General features: G+C 43.1%; 1 long non-coding RNA gene across 1 annotated transcript; it reads left to right on the top strand.

The window, feature by feature from the left end:
• Window positions 1-2384: 2384 nt before the first annotated feature.
• On the top strand, window positions 2385-3953 carry LOC140855424 (uncharacterized). Its single transcript, XR_012138356.1, has 3 exons — window positions 2385-2618; window positions 3342-3549; window positions 3665-3953. It is a non-coding gene; the product is annotated as an uncharacterized lncRNA (long non-coding RNA).
• The last annotated feature ends 703 nt before the right edge of the window (window positions 3954-4656 follow it).

The following is a 4656-nucleotide window of genomic DNA, read 5'->3' as shown; positions in this document are numbered from 1 at the left end:
CTTCCACTTGAAGTCGGACGAGCTGACGATCAATATTTTGAAACTTGCATTCATAGTCATCAAGTCGTCATTGCTGAAAAACTCTGAGGGTGGAACCTCCTGAAGAACTCGAAGAAGGAGAAGCAGAGGCATCCGTGGCCATTTTTCTTCTTGATGTTGTGAGCATGAGAAGGAGAAGGAGAACGTCGTGAATGATGGATGGCATGATGAGAGTATCGAGAATGTGATTGTCCATCTCGACGGGAGTGTCGAGATGATCGCTCCGAAGATGAGGAGGGAGAGCACTGTGGAGGACAGTAGCTGTGCCTAAACGGCACTGACTAAGCCATCGATTGCTCCACCGACGGCTGCTGCTACTGCTGGATTTGCTGTTGCTGAAAACTTTGAACCACCTCAGTCAAACTTTCATTTACTGCATGAGTGCAGTAATCTGTGCATCTGTGGTGACCACAAGATGCGAGGAATTGGGCTCTACCACCGGAGGTGGGGGAGGAACATCTTTTCGATGGGAAGACTGTCTTGTCGATCTAGTCAAGTGTTGAGCTCTGGTTCTCAGTATGATTGACTGTGGCTTCCTCCTACCTAGTGCACCAATCTATTGCGGCCAACTTCCTGTCGTCTGTCGTCGGTGAAGAGCACCTGCAAGATAAAATTCTCACAGATCCGAGTTGTGTCCGGCAGGAACCTTCCGATGCTTAAGTCAAAGAGGGGGTTGGTGAACAGTAGATAAAAATATATAGTGTAGCAAAGTCTTGGCCCAAAATTATCTTATCCGTGCTGCTCGTTTACCTCTCCTTTTATAAATGATTCTGATGTAATCGCCGAGCACGTGGTCTTACTTTTTATGCCGCTAAATTATCAGGCTATAATTATGGAGTTAGTGGGTTGTTTATTCCCACTAATGGCCGTGACAAGTAGTTGATAACCGTTCATAACGGTTAGAATAGTTGAGCAAATAAGCCGATTGTATGTTGGTAATACTGATAAGTCGGTAGAAGATCTGAATGTCAATCGGCTGGTAACTCTGATATGCCGATGGTATTCGATCAAAGATTAATTAAGTCATATGTTGTTGGTTGATAATAGCCGACTCTCGATTGGTCAATCGATTGTGAATCGATGTAATATGTTCATTCGATCAATGTAGAGTCGGAGTCGGGGGTCGGTTAATTTATTCCAATAATTGCCCCCCACTCCTAAGTCAGATCGGGCCAGAAAATTCTGATCCATTTTTGCAAGTGGGCTTTTTGGCCCAGCCCCCGTAGCCCATGGGCTGAATTAGGTTAGGACCAAGTTAGCCCGTGGGCCGGCCTACTTGATTTTTTTTTAAAGGATTTTCCTCCTCTCCTCCGGTCTCCCCCTCTTTTTGCTTCGACCGTGATACAGCAGCAATGATGCATCACGCCCGACCTCCTCCGTGCCCTCCCCTCCCTCCTTAGTGGTCCCACCTCCTCCGCACCTCCCCCCGCTAGTGTGGCAGAGAAATTTCAAAAAGCTTCAAATTATTTGAGGGCGTTGGAAGGATAGATCATCATTTTGAAGTCTTCGAGAACATCAATGAGGTTCTCAATCTCAAGGAGGGCAGGCTTCTTCTGCCTGGTCCTCTCCGTGTCCCCTATCTCGGCAGTAGCCATGACGGTCGCACTGATCTTGGAGACAATGGTCTGGGCCCAGGAGAGGAGGTGGAGTCCAACCGTCTTCCTCCTTTTGTTGTGGTCACTGTCAGGAGAGGATGGTGAGGCGGAGGTAAGGAGGTAACCCAAGGTGAGGCATCCGGCACCGACGAGGAGGGTGGCAGAGATGGCAAGCAGAAAGAGGGAAGACCCCATGAGGAACAGCGTAGCCACTACCGATGGTGGTGGATTCACACCGCCGGCAACCGCAGGATGGGCGAGGTTGAGGGCTTGATCACTGGAATGGAGAGAAATTTGGTTATCGAGTGGAGAAGTCAAGTGCCGAAACGTATCCCCCCACTGGTGCTTCCCTCTCCAGCGCCACTGCCTCCTCCCCACAAGTGGCGCACCGAAGGGGGTGGGTGCGGGTCGGCTGTCGGCAGAGAAAGGTGGGATGGAGGATCAGTCAGGGTTGGGGGGGTGGGACTTGGGAGGAAGGGAAGGGAAAAACCGAGAAGTGTGGAAAAGAAAAAAACAAGTGGGCTGGCCCGGCCCTAATCTATAGCCCACGTGGGCTAAGGTCGGGCTGGGTTTTTCTAGCCCATTTTAACAAGTGGGCCAAGCCCAGCCCAGCCCCCATACTCACAGCTCACATGGGTTAGGGTCGGGCTGGGCCAGTCCATTTTGGTAGCTCTAGTCAAGAAGCAGCAAAGGTGCTAGATCGTGGTAACCGAACATTAGTGCTATCCGGGAGGCATAGAGAATGTGTCATCTTCTCGTTGGTGTTTGTCGGCGGTGTGCGGCTTTAGGCATGATGTCATGAGTTCATGGGATCATTGCTATGGTGGTGTTCTCTATCGGAGGACGTCTTTCCCCCATTTGAGCATTGTTTCGGTCGACCGATCATCCAAGAAATACCTTCTACTATTTTTCGCTGACCATCTGTTCGACAAAATTTCAAGCCACTCTCCGACCATCATTTTCCCCTAGTTCTTTCATCAAACAGTAAGTGGTCTCTTATGAAATTATTTTAATTCATTTGATTGGTTTATGTCTTCGTGTAACTGCTGTCGTTTGAAGTCCTTTCAAAAAAAACTTTCAAGGTGATTGTGATTGCAGTAGAAATGTTTTGGGTGTGTATGTTGTGGTTTTGTTTTTTTGGTTAACTCAGGCTACTGAAGCTTTATAAACTGCAATCTAAGAAAGAAAGAAAGAAGAATTCATCTTTATTAATCTAAACAATGATGCAACTGAAAATGCTAGAGTGTTTGTCATTCTTGAATCTGTTGGAGAACTAATTAACAATATGCAAGAAATCAATAGCTTTCTAAACCTGGATAATGTTATTGAAGCTTAAGCGCAGGTATGAGCATGCGTTTTAATATCATGGTAACACCATATGTTTCTTTTAGTTATATATAATTTCTTATAAGACTAAGATTAGGGTATAGAATGCTTACAGTGTACCAATAAAGTATCCTCTTTGGATGATTACAATTTAGTTTCTAGGTCTTTCAAGAGAAGAAAATTCTAGGGAGTTGGGGAATTCATATTCTGAAAAAAGACTCATTAGTCTAGGTCTCTTATGTGTTCACAGAATCAGCCGGGCAAATATGTTAAAATCAGGAGAAAAAATGTAGGTTTTAGCAGCAGTTGATGTGCCTAAATGAGATTTAATTTCATTTCTTAAGGTGACTATTAAAACCTATACATCCCTCATGTTTTCAGGAAATTGGTGCTGGGCCGCAGCGACCACCACCTGCCTCAAAATAAGTTGCCGCTAATCTTCTAGTTATTAATGTGACTGAGGAAGTCATTCCTAGTTTGGGCACAGAAACACATTGTGCTACTTGCCAGGAGAACATTGTTATAGATGACAGACTCCAAGAGCTACCTTGCAAGCATCTCTTCCATCCCCTGTCTGAAACCATGGCCGGTAACATGGCACTTTCTTTATTATTGTCATAATAAACTCAAGTACTGAACAAAATACTATCAAATAATTTTCTGTGATCATTTTTATCTTAGCTTTCTCTTTTACTAACATACAGGATGAGCACAACTCATATCCACTATTCACAACCAACCAGCAGGGCACATCAACCCACTGCATTGCAGTCTATTGTGTTTTTTTTCCTTATAGTCTACATGTATGATTAATCTTAACTTTCAATTCATATACATCATATATACAGCCTCTTGATTGCATTATCATCATATTATCATCATATATACAGTGCGGTACATCTGAATTAATCTTTATTTATGAACTATATAGGAAATGAGTTCCATATAAGGTGCAAGCTCAATGCAAGATATTGATTTAGCAACAGATTTGAGGTGCTCTCCGCGACGACTGGCCATTATGATTGATAATTTAAATAGTGCATAGGATGTGACGGTACACTGGGTTTGCATTGCATAGTATGATTAAGTGATAAAGGAGAGGAAATATTGTGTCAAATGCCCAAACCCAATCAAGTGGATAGGATGTGGCAGTACACTGGGTTTGGCAGATTTGGCGGTACATTGGGTTGATTTAAATATTACATCATGACCTATTGATATGATTGATTTTATCCCAATGCAATATGATAGATAGGTTTGCATTAAATATATCTTATATATCTATGTATACATAACAGCTTCTGATTCATTGTTTTTTGCTTGGCGTAGGTCTGCATGTGGTATTTTTATGTTGATGTACATGGCCTATTGGGATGCCATGACATTGGCACTAAGATAATTCCTGCAGAAATTGGGCATGTGACAGTAATTTGAGACAGAAACTTGTGATAGAAACTAGGCATATTCGTATACAAGTGTGATAGAAACTGGGCACGTGACAAGAATTTGTGATAGGAATATGTGATAGTTCAATTGTGCATATACTAGAACAACAACCTTTTACAGGTCTATGATTTAATAAGAATTTGAGTAGACTCGTACATATCTAATAAATTTGTACAAATCTGCATATTTTGTGATTTACAGGTGTGATAATTTTCAGGTGTATGATTTACAGGTGTGATAATTCATGTGT

The sequence above is a fragment of the Elaeis guineensis genome, chromosome 2 (genome assembly GCF_000442705.2).
Source record: "Elaeis guineensis isolate ETL-2024a chromosome 2, EG11, whole genome shotgun sequence".
Classification (NCBI taxonomy): Eukaryota; Viridiplantae; Streptophyta; class Magnoliopsida; order Arecales; family Arecaceae; genus Elaeis; species Elaeis guineensis.
Note: the sequence above shows the minus strand (reverse complement) of the source record. Positions and strands in the feature narration are given on the sequence as shown.